The sequence below is a fragment of the Podarcis filfolensis genome (assembly GCF_964270895.1).
Source record: "Podarcis filfolensis genome assembly, chromosome: 17".
NCBI classification, from domain to species: domain Eukaryota; kingdom Metazoa; phylum Chordata; class Lepidosauria; order Squamata; family Lacertidae; genus Podarcis; species Podarcis filfolensis.
In genome coordinates this window covers 22782965-22797916 of record NC_139621.1, presented here as the reverse complement: position 1 = coordinate 22797916, position 14952 = coordinate 22782965, and positions in this window count along the sequence as shown.

Genomic DNA, 14952 nt, shown 5'->3' with positions numbered 1-14952 from the left:
CCAATGCGAATGGTGTTTTGGAGTACAGAAGGTTTCTGAATTGGCTCAGAAATATTATTTCCCATGCAGTGTGAGCTGGGGCAAGCTTTGCCTTCTGCTTGTGTGGCCTTGTTCTTTTCAGGTGCAAATGGCCAATGGTGCTAATTTTGGAAGGCCACCTTACCTCAAAAAAAAAAAAGAAAGAAAAAATACTATCGGTTTGGAAAAGGTTTAGAAAAGGACAACCATAATGCTCAGGAGGAATATGAAGCAAAAAAATAAGTATCGGATATCCTGTTTTTAATGGTTTGTGGGGCTAAGAAGTTTATTGTGCTATTGGGGTAACTGCAACACACACCAATAAATCGATTTTAGAAAGCGGCAAGATTAGATGCAGACACTTGAAGCATTTTTTTTTAAAAAATCAAGAATCATTGTGCTCCGCTCTGCTCCCCCTTTCTTACTGCCCAGGGCGGCCCTGCCCTCTACTTGCCCCTCAGAGCTGGCATATCCCACAAGGCAGGGCCTTGGTGGTGCAGCCTCTCCTGCTCCTCACCTGTTCTCCAGCAGCTGCTATGAGCTGCCCAAGGGAGGAGGCCAGCAGCAGTGGCATAGAGAGGCAACGGGATGCTCCCTGCCCTATCCTGACACTTCCAGGGAGGAGGAAGAGGAAGACAGTATAGATTTACAACAGGGGTTTGTGGGAGGTCAGAGCTCAGAGGTAGATGAGGGGGAAAGTTGGGAAATAATGGGACAGGAGGAGCAGGCAAAGCTGGACCAGTGGCTGGCTGACACATCATCATTAGAAAGCATTCCAGACCCTCCATCTCCCGGAACCCAGTGAGCCTTAAAAGTAGGCGAGCAAAGAGCTCAAAGACAGGGGACATTTAGCATCACCCCTAGAGGAGGTGATGGTGATGACGAATGAGGAAGTGAGAGAGAAGGGGGGGTGGAGATTCACTTGGGACAATGCCATTATCCAAAAGGTTGGGTTCTATAGCCTCTCTCTGTAAAGTTTGAAATAAAAATGGACTGTAAGAAACCTTTCCTTGTCTTTATACTTTACTGGGCAACCAGCCCAGGAGCTGCTAACAGCACCCCGACAGGGATGTTCTGGGATCAAATCAGAAGCTGGGATGACTTTTGTAAATTCTGGGACTGTCCCTAGAAAATTAGGACATTTGAAGGGTATGGCATTCTCTCTGTGGCAAGAGAAGGAGAGGACTGTCTACTTAAGGAGTGGTTCTGGGACGCGGCTGGTGCTGTGGGTTAAACCACAGAGCCTAGGACTTGCCGATCAGAAGGTTGGCGGTTCGAATCCCCGCAACAGGGTGAGCTCCTATTGCTCGGTCCCTGCTCCTGCCAACCTAGCAGTTCGAAAGCACATCAAAGTGCAAGTAGATAAATAGATACCGCTTCAGCGGGAAGGTAAACGGCGTTTCTGTGCACTGCTCTGGTTCGCCAGAAGTGGCTTAGTTATTCTGGCCACATGACTTGGAAGCTGTACACTGGCTCCCTTGGCCAATGAAGCGAGATGAGCACCGCAACCCCAGAGTTGGTCACGACTGGACCCAATGGTCAGGGATCCCTTTACCTTTACTTCTGGCCACTCCTAGGCCTGGTTTTTGTGTAACATTAAACCGAAATTTGGCATTATGAGAACAAGTCCCTCCAAGCTCAAGCAAAGCCTCAGGCTCAATCATCCCGCCTTCTTTTCTGCTCCACCTGCATGGTCAGAAGGAGGAATAAGTCATGATTCAGCTTCACTTCAAACCATGGGTTGTAAAGCTGGCCTGTTTAACAAACCAGCATTTAATTTAAACCACAGTTCTTGATTGGTATATAATGACAAGCCAGGAAGCAAGCAGGCAGTGCTCCAGCCTGAGGCTTCGCTTGGGCTCAGAGTGCTTGCGTTACGTGCAAACCGTCCCATTTGTATTGTAAGCATTTGCATTAGAGAAGTCTTCAACTATCTTCTGGCCTGGAGCACCTTTTTAAAAAATGGATCAACAGCTTTTAATTGACGAAGCAGAAGGATTAATTGGCTACGCTTTCCCACCCTAGTCTCTGCAAAAGTCAAAAAGAGAATGCCAGAACAGCAAGCAGATCTCGCTGACTTGCAAATGGCGGCGGAAGTATCTTAATTTAATAACTTTCTCCAGCGATGCAGATCCCACATCCTTGGTGTGTTGTGGGAACAGTGTGTATATACAGGATTAAAGGGACTGATTGGAACTAAGAATTTGTCGTCTATTTTTCCTTGGCTCAAAGGGAGTTAATGATTTATCTTCTATTCGCTTCCTAGTTCCTACCTCTATAGCTTGCAGGGGGAAACTTTCTCGGCTGATAAGAATCAGTTAAAGCTATGCTAAGTCAACAACCCCTGATCACGCATGAATAACCAATAGTCAGCTATTCACAGCAAACTTGTGGTGTGCATTGGAATCAGAGTCCAAGTTCAAACAAGATTAAGGCATAGGATTTGCAAAAGAATCACTTTCTGGCTGACTTTTGAGTCACAGAAGCCCTTAGCATCCAAAAAATTCTACAGATCCAGAGGACCTTCCCCCATCAGCCTACATACTGGATACTTCGGGCACACACATTTTCTAAATTTGTCTAATAAATAAAAGCTTTCTTCTGCAAAAATCCACACCCAATAATACTAGGTGATGGGGAAGGAACAGTTCCATCAACATTAATGCGAGGCAACTTTCCCCTAAGTCCAGAATATATGAATGTTCTTAAAAGGTAATTGTGATATAGTTTAATATTGACTAACACCGGAGAGGATGGTGGGTGCTGTGAAATGACTAATTAAAGCAGAAAGCGGACTTCCAGACTGCTGTGGCTTTGGTAATTTGTTCAGCAGGAATGACATGCCAGGAGAATGGGGTCATTTCCTCTGCTCATCGTTCTACATGGGGGTATGGAACCTTTTTCAAGACTGCATTTCTTTCTGGGCAACCTTTCAGGAACCACAAGAGCACATCATATTACCTATCCACTAGAAAGAAGTGACTCAAACTCCACCAGGTATTTCCTATAAATGGCAAAAAAGGGGATGTGAGTGCCTGAGAGGGCATAAAACACCAGGACCTTCTCTTCAAACTGATCCTAAGCTATGAGCTTGTTCCTGACCCTCCAAGTGTCCCCTATTTTCCAGGGACAGTCCCAGGTTTACAGAAGCTGTCCTGGTTTCTGATTTGATCCTGGAATGTCCTGCTTTTCCTTAGGACGTCCCTATTTTCATTGGCGAAATGCTGGAGGGTATGGAGTTATGTGACCTGTGAGCCAAGTAGATAAGTAACTATCCAACTTTTAGAAGACATCTGAAGATGGCCCTGTATAGGAAATGGCTGTAATCAGAAGCAGGAGAATGGAGCATAGCGTCTGAAGAGTTCCTCAAGAGAAAATGCCAGGTGCAGCTCTTTTCAATGACTACCCACAGAATGACTCTCTTTTACACCAGTTGTGGGGAACCTCATCCAAATGTCGCCCTCCATAGCTCTCTATCTGTCCTTTGGTGACGCCTCCTCCTCAGCCCTGTGTTCCCTGGCTGCAATGCGTTCTTGAACTCTCATAATAAGAACATGAGAACCATCCTTCTCTCACAGTGCTTAGTCAGATATCCGCGTGAAGCCCCATAGCAGGACCTGAGCATAACAACACTCCCCACTCCCAAAGTTTCCAGCAGCTGGTATTCAGAAGCACACTGTGAAGTTGAAAGGTACCCTGAGGGTCACCGAGTCCAACCTCTGGTCCCTAAGCAGTTTGACTGGGGACTGAATAAGTCAACAGTTTCCATGAATAGCTCCATGTTTCCCTTCTAAAGGAATACATCCATATTCTGGTCATCTCAAGAGCAATTATACTAGCCTTTCCCAGCTTGATGTTATCTAGGTGTTTGGGACTACAACTCCTTTCAAGCCCAGGCAGCATGGCCAATGGTCAAGGATTATGGGAGTTGAAGTCCAAAACAACTGGAAGGTACCGTGTTGAAGAATGCTGCATTATAATAATTGATGTTCTCCTCTCAGACATCTTTGCTTGCCTAGCAGCCAATACACCTTGCATTAAAGAACGACAGTCTCTGCCTTTTCTCCAGCAGCCACAGAATCACAGAACTGTACATAGTGTTAAGGCTTAGACTTATTATAAGTTATTGCGAGTTTAAATTAAGTCTGCTGCAACTGGATTTCTTATGGACAGTGCCAATCCTGAATGTATTCGATTTGTGACCATTATGATTATTTGCCTTCAGCAGCAGTAAAGCTCTGCTGAATGAAATACAATTGCCTCTGGTCTATTTTTGTGGGGGAATCCTGCAATGTGCTTAAGTTTTTACTCTGCTAACTATAAGTTGGAGTTCTGCTGTGGATCAATATTGAGCAGAATTCCATGACAAGAACATCTGCCTTGCATGCAGCAGGTTCCAGGGTCAATCCATAGCATCTCCAGAAAGGGTTTGGGCCGTCCTCTGCCTGAAATCCCAAAGAGCTCCAGCCAATCAGTGAAGACAAGACTTTGCTAGATAGACCAATGGTCTGACTTGGTATATGGTAGCTTCCTATATTTCTCTATTCAATGACCACATAAGCATATAAGTCCTCAGTCTAAGCCAATGGAATCATCAAGGGTGGAGGGTCAGTCTAAATCTCTCACACACTACTTCCAAAGTCCAGTAAGCCCTTCCAGGAGTCTTTCCCCTGCCTAACAGATTCTATAAACTGTTCCCACAATCCAAGGATTCCTGACCTGCCCCCTGCCCCAAGTTCACACAGCATACTTAATACAGTTTCATAGCTCCATGGAGTTAAATATCTAAACACATGTTTAATTTCACTAGTTTAACAGATGCAAAAATGCAGGTGCTTGAACTGGCAATTTGTCTCAACTATTTTGTACCCAGAGGCATGATTTCACATTGTGCACTTGGAGAAAAGCCCATGAAGGAAGCCAGTATAATGTAGTGGTTAGGGTTCTGAATTGTGGCTTGGGAGAACCTGGGTTTGAATCCCCAGTCAGCCATGAAAATCACAGGGTAGCCTTACATACATGTAAAAAAAATTGGGGGGCATGCTTCCTTTCCACAGTTCTAAGCATGCTTGAAGTAGCTTAGAACGTGAATCTATATATATATATATATATATATATATATATATATATATATATATATAAAACTGCAACTTGACCAAAGTAGTCTCAAACAATAAATCAAACATTAAACGAATACACAACCAAACTGAGCAATTTCCACACAAATCACAAGAAGATCTGAGATAAAAATACAAAAAGACAGCAGTAACAAACTCCCCCTCAGCAAAACAGGAACCCACTTTGAGGTCTGCCCAATTCACAGAGTCACTGCCTCATGGCTGGAGCAGGGAGCAAGCTGCGCAAAATTCCCCTGGGTCAGTCAAGGAAGGACTAACAGTAGGTAGGCACCCACTCTGGGGTCCTAATCTGAGGTAACTCACTAAGAAAATGTAATTTAATGTTTAGTTTATTTTTCATGTGCCACAGATTTATAGGAGCCCCCACTGTTCATTAATAATTACTGCTCTTTTACCCTAATGTTTATTCAATAAAATGGTTGCCCATTTTTGAACAAATCCCAACTGCTGTTGTCTGGCTCATCATATAGGTAGGTCTGGGCGCAAAGACCCTTTGAGTGAGCAGAGTCTTCCCCTGTCTCTCTCTGAATCCATCCCTGAGACACCACAACAACTCCAACACTGACCACACTAATGACATACCCTCCAACATTTCTCCAATTAAAACAGGGGGCATCCTATTCTATACCCTCCAACATTTCTCTGATGAAAATAGGGGCACCCTAAGGAAAAGTGGGTCATTCCGGGATCAAATCAGAAACCGGGACGGCTTCTGTAAATCTGGGACTGTCCCTGGAAACTAGGGACACTTGGAAGGTCTGTAATGGCCACCTAATTATAGGTTAAACATTATGAAATGGAGAGGTGCAGCTTTAGATAGCACCAGGCTCAGGACAAAATTCTATCTGTGGTTTCCCCCTGAGAGCTGCTGGCTCAGGAGCTGGCTGAACCTTTGCAATCCAAAAAGTTCAAGTTTTCATTTAATCTCTTTGTACAGGAATCTTCTGCTCGGTTCACCTTTGGGATACACCCGAAATAGAAAGTCGCTCTTTAATCAAGGGGCTGCAGTCAGAAAAAAGGGCAGGCCCAGCTGCTGCTAGTGCAAGTTAGCTTTTGCCACATTCAGGACTTCAGTGGACGCCAGCTTCAAAGTAAAAGTGACTCAGCAGGGCTGACCCTCTTTGCCGGCTGAAGAACCTAAAAAAGGAAAGGGGGAAGCGAGGAAACATCGTATGCAACTTCTGAAAGAGTGCTTTCTGTCCTCTCTGCGTGAACGTCAGGCATCATCAACCATATTGCATGATGCTGGAAGGAAAACGCTTAACTTGGACCTGAAAGTTGCATGAAAAGGCAAAATTTGATAATGAGTGTTGCTAATGCTATTTTTCTAGAAAAAAGATGTGCTCATGAATCTCCCTTCTTCTCTTACAATGGAAATGGCACCCACTGAGTTCTGGTGAGCTCCGGCTGCAAAAAATAAATCTCTGAGTGTGGTGTTTTCTCCACTACTCTGGCTACAAGATTGGCCATATCTAGTAGAATTAACCCTTCTCTCTCAGTGTGGTTAGAGTCTCACACTAAGACCTGGGAGACCAGGATTCAAATCCCCCCTCAGTCATGAAGCTCCCTCGGGCTACTTACTGTTTCTCAGTCTAACTCACCGCACAGTGTGGTTGTGAGGGGGAAAAGGGGCAGGGAATTAAACAAACAAACAAACAAACAAACAAACAAACCATAAATAGCATTGCCCTTTTTTGTGGCCTCTTATCCAATTATATAAGGATGATATGCCCTAAAATTGAGGGAAGCCTCGCCATATGACGGGGTACCAACTTGAATAAGCTCCAACCTACATAACCAATCATAAGATGTAGCGTTCACTCACCATTTGAATGGCAATGCCCATCAACTGGGGGGGGGGGCTCAAATATTTTATGGAGGAGGGGCAAAGGTACCTCAGCCCCTAGGAACTGTCTCCTATGACATACAAACTCTTCTTTGTTCCTCTCTCTGCTTCTCTTCATTTTGAAACTCTGCCCTGGCCTATGTATGCAGCAGTAAAAAAGAGGTACGTGATAGTAGAATCCCAAAGTCTTAAAATGGCCGGTTGCACCTCACATAGCGTGTGACAGAATGCCATTTCCTAAGGCTCTCCTTTGTAAAAACAGCAGCTCCTTGCATGTAAAGAAACATGCACTGATCAGGGACAGAGGTTCTGATGCAGCTTTCTCCCTGTTGCACCAGCTTTTGACAGAAAGGTGGTTTTATATTCAGAAAAGCATTTAGAAAACCCCTCACCCCAACACAAACCTGAAGTCTGGAGGGGTACCGATGCCTTCTATCACGTCAGGAATCTGTTGCATGGTTAGATCAGGGGTGGATCTAGATGCAAGGCGGGTTGGGAACTCCCAGTATAAATAAATCAGAAATTAGATTGTCACAACAAAAGAAAAAAATCTCTATGGAAAACCATGCTATAATATTTCCTGCTCTCTGGCACCACCTGTTGTTGCATGTGTATAGTGCATTCAAATCACTGTTTTCTTACTAATATAGCTGAGTCCCAGGTCTCTGTTGCTGTTGCAGCACTCTTTCAGCACTTCTGAATTTATTGGGAAAGTTTGCTAGGATTCATGAAAGTCAAACTCATCTCCTCATCCTGTGTGTTGATGCATTGAATCCCATTCCAGAATGTTATAATTAACTCTTTAGCAAGCAAGCCACACCACTGGCATTAAGGCAAACAGTCTATAGCTGCTTTAACGTTGTGTGATTACCTTAAATAATATTATAAGTTCAAAGCGGATTAGGCAAAGCATCAATTTACCCAATGGCAAAATTGACGGCATAACAACCCTCATCCCTGCCCAGAGAACTTCAAGTGCTCATGTTATAAATAACTCCTGAAACTTAGTATTATGAGCAATAGCACAGCAGGCAGTGATAAACTGAGCCCCAGATCAACACACACACAAAACTAAACCCCGAGACCCAATCTGCACTATACATTTAAAGCAATATCATACCACTTGAAACTGCTATAGCTTCCCACTTGAAACTGCTATAGCTTCCCCCAAAGAATTCTGGGAACTGCAGTTTGTTAAGGGTGCTGAGAATTGTTAGGAGGCCAATATTTTCCCCATGGAGCTATGCTTTCCAGAGTTTCCTGGAAAGAGGGGTTGTAGGTCTGTGAGGGGGATATGGGGTCTTGAAACTACTCTCAGCACTCTTAACAAACTACATTTCCCATGATTCTTTGTGGGAAGCCCTGACAGTTTACAGTGGTATGATACTGCCTTAAATGGATAGTGTAAATGGGGCCTGGGAGGAGGAACCCTTGCAAATAAATATACGGTAAATCATGTTGTTGTTGTTGTTGTTGTTGTTGTTGTTGTTGTTGTTGTTGTTGTTGTTGTTGTTGTTGTAGTATTGATATACTACCCTTCATCAAAAGATCTCGGGGCGGTTCACAATATAAAAATACAAGATAAAAGCAGAAATAACTAGTTAAAACAGAAAGAACAATAATTAAATAGCAAGTAGCAGGATTTGCACAAAACCTATGCTTAAATCATGGTTCCATGTTTGGTTCTTATGAAAGACATTTCTCCTTTCTTTGCATTCTGCTAAGGGAAACCCCTGCCATGCATGGCCTTTCTAAACAGCACAGTTTGATCTAATTCCATCAAGGCATGTTGTTTTGCTTCCTGCTTTAGCCCCTTTCACCTCAGGAGTCAGTTCAGATGTGTTTAGATCAGAACGACAGATACGAAAGAGGCGCGCCAGCCAATAATATCCAGTCAGGGAGTGCTCCTCACAAGGTTCTCTTCTTTCATAACAGATGTCAACAGCAGCATTTTCCTCATATAGTCGGAGAATTCCCAGGCCACATCCCCACCATACATTTCAAGCATATGGCTTCCCCTAAAGAATCATGAGAAGTGCAGTTTATGCCTCACACAGCTACTGCTCTCAGCACCCTTAACAGACTACCGTTTCCAGAATTAACCCAAGCACTGTCAATGTACTTGATACGTCTGGTGTGGCTGTGATTAGCCCATGTGAGTTCATGTTCAGGCTAGATCATGAGGCATGCTGACTATTTATTTGTTAATGCCACTTGGTTGCTTTCTGTTGGATAATGTGAACACTTCAGATTTGCATTATTCAGCTGTCACTTGGAAATCACTCTTACTCAGATTCACTTTGTGCATCCATAAAAAAAGAATGCAATCTGTTTCCTCCTCCTCCTCCTTCTTCCAAATTTCTGGCTGTCGTACTTTCTTCCCTCCCTCTAGCTGCCATTCTTTGCATCATATATTTACAGCCACGAACTCCACTACTGTATGGCTATTTTTGTACGTGGTCATTGTCTCACTACTATGCTCTGAATTTAGCCTTCCAAAAGGGGACACGGCAGATGCTGCAGACATTTCTATGACAGTGTTGGGCAATAAGGATGGACTTTCTTCCATTTGATTCATTCCCAGTTTGGGATAGTTCAAAGTCATGCAAAATAATTATATTTTTGGGACATTCATCCTGGAGTATATTAGTTGGCATCTGCTCTTCTAATTGCTGGCAGGTGTCAGGCCCCTGAGCAGTTTGACTGGAGGCTGAATAAGTTGAGTTTCCATGAAATAGCTCCATGTTTCCTTTCTAAAGGAATCCATCCATATTTTGGTCACCTCAAGAGAAATTACTGTATACTAGCCTTTCCCAGCTTGATGTTCTCTAGATGTTTGGGACTACAACTCCTTTCAAGCCCAGGCAGCATTGGCAATGGTCAAGGATTATGGGAGTTGAAGTCCAAAACAACTGGAAGGTACCATGTTGAAGAAGGCTGCATTATAATAATTGATGTCCTCCTCTCAGACGTCTTTGTTTGCTTAGCAGTCATTACACCCTGTGTTAAAGAAGGAAAGTGTCTGCCTTTTCTCCAAGAGCCAAAGAATCATAGGATTGTAAAGTTGGAAGGGACCCTGAGAGTCATCTAGTCTAATCCCCTGGAATGCAGGAATCTCAGCTAAAACGTCCAGGACAGATGGCCATCCAACCACTGCTTAAAAATCCTCAAGGAAGGAGAGTCCACAAGCTCTCAAGGGAGATTGTTCCACTGTCAAACAACCCTTACTGTCAGAACGTTCTTCCTGATGTTCATTTGGAAATTCATTTCTTGTAACAGGAATCCATTGGTTCAAGTCCTACACTCAGAGCAGGAGAAAAAGAAGCAAGTTCCATCTTCCATGTGACAGCTTTTGAGACATTTGAAGATGGCTATTATACCTCTTCTCAGTCTCCTCTTTTCCAGCCTAAACATACCCAGCTCCTTTAACCATTCCTCATAAAGCTTGGTTTCCAGACGCTTGATCCTCTAGGTTGCCTTCCTCTGTACACATTCCAGCTTGTCTATATCCTTCTTAAATTGTGGTGCCCAGAACTAGACACAGTATTCCAGTTGTGGTCTGTCCAAGACAGAACAGAACGGTACAAATACTTCCCTTGATCTGGACACCATCCCTGGAAGTCTTGAGACATGAATGAAGGCAATCATCTAGAGCTGAGCAACAACCAGCCTAATTATTAATTGAAAGCACAACTTGAACAACTGTGGAGAACTTGGGGAATTACTAACGTCTAGACCAATGTTTGGCGGAAAAAAATACAAATAAAATAAAAACCTGCTCATTGTGCAAAAAAACCACCCGTCTTTCACCCAACCTTCCCGTAATCTGGTGTCTTTCAGATGTTTTGGTCTCCCAACTCTCAGCAGCACCAGCCAGTGTGGCCAATAATCAGAGATGATGGGCGTTCTCTCATCCAACACATTTGGAGGGCATTAGGTTGGGAAGGCTGCTCTGTTTATTTTATTTGGAAGGATTTATGAGCTGCTTAATAAAAAAAATACCTAAGTCAGCCTTGGCTAATCTGGTTGCTCCATATGTTTTGGATGAGAACTTCCCATCAGCCCTAGCAAGCACAGCTGCTAATCTGAATTGTAGCCCAACACATCAGGAGACCATCTGGTTCCTGAAGGATGCCCTAAGGGTTGAACATGAAAATGATGCAAATCAGTTATCCATAGTATAGGGGTGTCCTTTAAATGCATGGTGTGCACACAGCCTATGTCTTCCTAAGACAGATGTTGTTTTGCAGGTGTCTGAAACAGTACAACGAGGGGGCCATCACCCCGAAATTTCCCTCACAAATGTGGAGTGAACATCTGATGCTTCTTATAACAGGGGCTCTAGTCCACATTTCCTGACACATTCTTACAATTTGTGGGCATTTTGATAGGAAAAGGTAAATTTGGCAGGTCTCTAGAAGTTAATGACAGGGTTACACTTCCTCTGAAGGGGCAGGTTCGTCGCTTGGGGGTACTCCTGGATCCTTTGCTGTCGCTCGAGGTTCAGGTAGCCTCAGTGGCCCAAAGGCCCAGCTATGCCCCTATCTGTACAGGGATAGCCTAACTACTGTTGTCTATGCTCTGGTAACCTCAATGTTAGGTTACTGCAGTGCATTATATGTAGGGCTGCCTCTGAAGACGGTTGGGAAACTTCAGCTAGTGCAGAATTCAGCGGCCAAGTTGCTCACTGGATCAAGACAGTTACACCAATCCTCATCCAATTACACTGGCTACCAATTAGTTTCCGGGCCCAATTCAAAGTGCTGGTTTTGACCTATAAAGCCTTAAACGGCTCAGGACTGCAATACCTCAAGGACCGCTTCTTTCCATATGAACCTACCCAGACCCTGAGATCACCTTCTGAGGCCCTCTTTTGTCTGCCTTCTCCTCGAGATGTCCGGAGGGTAGCAACACAAGAATAGGCCTTCTCTGCAGTGGCTACCCATCTCTGGAATGCTCTCCCCAGGGAAGTTCAACTGGTGCCTTCATTTTACACCTTTAGGGGCCAGGCAAAAACATTCCTTTTTAACCAGGCCTTTGGTGGATTTGATTGACATCCTATGACTTTTTAAAATGTGGGGTTTTGTGTGTGTGTGTGTGTGTGTGTTATTTTTATTTGGATTATATATTTTGAGCTTTTGTATTTTGATATTGTTCTGTGAACCACCCTGAGACCCCTGGATATAGGGCGGCATATGAATTTAATAATAATAATAATAATAATAATAATAATAATAATAATAATGATGATGATGATGATGTCAGCCTGGCCAGTGTAGAAGGTTTTGGAATTTTTGGAGCAGGATAATTAAGTTATATAAAATGGTTCATCAAAGCATTCAAATGAATTTCAGAAAGAAGACACTCTCCTTGGAATAGCATCAAAATATTTCCTCAAAGGAAGAAATATTTGTTTCTGGAACAAGTAGTAGTAGAAGCAATTTTAAAATGAGATAAGGCTAAGCACTTGATATTTCTCTCTGGGGGAAAAAAAAGCTTTGCCATTGGCAGAAAAGCATGCCTGGGCTGAAAATACGTTTTCCATTTTTGATTTCTCTGGGCCTAACTAATGCACCACACAGAAGGAAAGGTATCTATCCATCCCAACCACTCCTGTGCTACATTTTGAACTGGAAAGACACCCTGGAAATTCACACAGCTCAAGTTACAGCACTGTTGTTTACTCAATGCACAAACCTAATGAGGTCTACTCAGAAGGAAATCCTCTTGAATTCCACAAGATTACTCCCAGGAAAGTGGGATTAGGATTGAAGCTCTAGTGGCTGAAAATCCTCAGCAAGCGTGTTCAATTCTGTGCTACATATTTGCTGTGTTTTCTACACTCACATTTTTCAGTTCTCCAGTAACCGGCTGCTAGATGTAAGTATCAGACTGAGCATCAACCACCCCAGGCATCCTGCCATCATATATTTGACCTTTGGGGTTTCAAAAAATACAGGGCCAGCTCTAGCATTAGGCTGCCTAACATTAGGCTAACAATTATGAATTTACTATTACTGTAGTTTTAGCCACAGGGAGACATCTCTGTGGGATTTTCTCCCTCAGGTGCCAAAATACCTCGGCTAGGCTTTGGGTACTGTGTACTTTTGGTTGTATGTGTGTGAACAACACACGCTGTTCTACCTCAGGCAGCAAAATGTCTTGAGCTGGGTCTATGTATGGTTCAGAAACAGGGACAACGACCTACTCCTATTAACCTTACGTCCCTGTCAGGCAGCTGGCTCTTAGCAGGAATTTAGGAAACATGAAGCAGGACTGGGATATCATTTCCTACCTCCCAAGGAACCCTAGAAAAGGAAGGGTGTCACTGGACGTTTTGCAGAGACTGCACTATACAGTCAAAGCTTCCTCATGCCACTTTAAATAGTCCCATCTCCTCACAAACAGTGGCATAGCGTGTATGGGGGAGGGGGACACAGGTGCGGTTAACCCAGGAGCAAAATTGTGAGGGGAGCAAAACACCTGGTGCTGCCTCAATACACCTGCGCACTTCTGTCACAGTTCAGTTGAAAACGGCTTCTCCATGCAAACCATGAAGTGACCTCTCCAGACAATGGAACAACTCTTCTTTTCTTACCTCTGTGGCTGTGATCTCCAAGGTGACGCAGATGCTGTTAGGCAGTTGAATGCTCATGTCTACTCTTTCCGTTTCTCTCCCTCCCTCCCATGACACTCCATGCGGCCCTGGGCACTGGCAACCCATGCTACACCACTGCCTCCTCCCAAGAATCCTGGGAAGTGCAGGGTGTTTGAGAGTTGCTGGGAGACGCCTCTTTCCTTCACAGAGCTGCAGTTCCCAGAGTTCCCTAGCTGCTAAGGACTCTGAGAATGGCACTGCAGTGTAAGAGCAATGCTAGACTTTGGGATGGAATAACCAGGAAAACTAGCACAATAAACTTCACATCCGAATGCAGCCTGAGTGTGGACCATATGTGCATCTAGATCAACCCTGGGTGGAAATTCATACCCCCATCTAAAGAATCAGGCTATACTCATGTACTTCCGAGCTATTATATCAGGGCGATGCCCTGTGTGTATTGCCATGAGATGACAGACGAGAATGCAGATTGTAAAAGGAAGTAACTGAAGGCATAATTGCAAAGAGGTTCTGAGGAATATCACTGCAGAGTTTGTTCTTTGAACTCGTTTCCATGAGTATTATTTGCAATTCATTTAATTGGTACAAAAATAATAGGGCGCCTGTGCTCATCACAATGACATTTGGCAAGCTTTCCCCAGCCTCACATCCTCCTTTCAGTCAGAAGCTAGCTCTGTTCTAGTCTTAACAAGATCTGATATAGAAATCTAGAGCAATAAAAAGAGGAAGCCCCGGAGCACTGTTTTGCTGACTCCACCCTTGCGGTGACTTTGGTGAGAGACAGATAAGAGGTTTCTGTCGGATAATAGCTTGAACTTGCATTTGCCGAGTGTGCTACAGTTCAACCAGTGCACCGGGCCATGGAGCCAAACTACAGGTGATGAGAAATGCATCACTTGGTGTTGTGTAACTTGAATTTTAAGCTGGCTCTAGCAGTATCATAGGGAGCCCTGCCAGAATCTCCATGCCATGCCTGGGAGACAGATTGAAACCTTTGCTCCATGAAGCTGGTCTTTGGTGGCATCTTGGTTGCTTCCCTCACAGGTCAAAGAGCAGCTGGAGGGGATTTTCCTTAGGACCATAGAGCAGGGACACCTTCCCCTAGCCACAGTCCAGTCTTATGGCTGCCATTTTTGTGTTGTTTCGTTCTCCTCCTCCTCCTCCTCCTCCTCCTCTTCCTCCTCTTCTTGTTGCTTTACCACCCCTCACTCTAAGGTCCCAGGGTGGATTACAATAATTAAAACATGGTCTATGGCCTTTTGAACTGTGTGTGTATGGAAGGGAGTGTCATTGCAATGTTTATTATGCTATGTATTTTGGTGCTTTTATAC